Source organism: Sinocyclocheilus anshuiensis, unplaced genomic scaffold (assembly GCF_001515605.1).
Source record: "Sinocyclocheilus anshuiensis isolate Anshui unplaced genomic scaffold, SAMN03320099.WGS_v1.1 scaffold758, whole genome shotgun sequence".
In the NCBI taxonomy this organism is placed as follows: Eukaryota; Metazoa; Chordata; class Actinopteri; order Cypriniformes; family Cyprinidae; genus Sinocyclocheilus; species Sinocyclocheilus anshuiensis.
The window spans coordinates 1,194,854-1,195,560 of record NW_015548126.1 but is presented as its reverse complement, the minus strand read 5'-3'; the positions used below and the strand labels follow the sequence as shown (position 1 = coordinate 1,195,560).

General features: G+C 33.0%; 1 protein-coding gene across 1 annotated transcript in view; it reads left to right on the top strand.

The window, feature by feature from the left end:
• The window catches only part of slc19a3a (solute carrier family 19 member 3a), a 5,597-nt gene that overhangs the window by 493 nt on the left and 4,397 nt on the right, over nt 1-707 (top strand). The gene's annotated exons all lie outside the window — the stretch shown is intronic.

The following is a 707-nucleotide window of genomic DNA, read 5'->3' as shown; positions in this document are numbered from 1 at the left end:
AAAAAAAAAAAAAAAAAAAAAGATGTCAGTGTTTTTTCCGTACAATAAAATTCAGTGGGGTCCATTGGTGGTTTGAACTCACTGACTTTAATTGTATGGACAAAAACAGTTAAAACAACAACAACAACAACAACAACAACACATTTTCAAATATGTTTTGTGTTCTACAGAAGAAAGTCATACAGATTTAGAATGAGGGTGAGTAAATGATGACAGAATTGTCATTTTTAGGTGATCTATCCCTTTAATTCTCTGTAAATACATTATAGAGAAAGCATAACCTTTTATGGCTGTCAGTTATTGTGATATTGTGAGTTAGATTTGCGCAATAAAAATATGATACTGTTATAAAATATGCAGTGGATAGATAACATTTAAACATCTCTATTTGGCAAGTTGACATTACATTTTAAATAGTAACAGCTACATGACTATGGAGGACGAAACCTGCAAAAACAATAAATAAATGCCACTTAAAATCTTTTATGATTTAGCTCTCTCATGATTATAACTACAAAACTAAAAGTGTAAGATAATAATCAGTCCCCTTGACTGATGAAGTTAATACGCCTGCGCAGGCAAACGCTCAAGCGCGTCACACACGATCCGCCTACTCTTCCATAATTGACACCCTCTCATTAGCATGTTGCGCAGAGTAAAAATAAACGCGGAACTACATTCAGAAATAAATGAGTGATCAAAGGAAA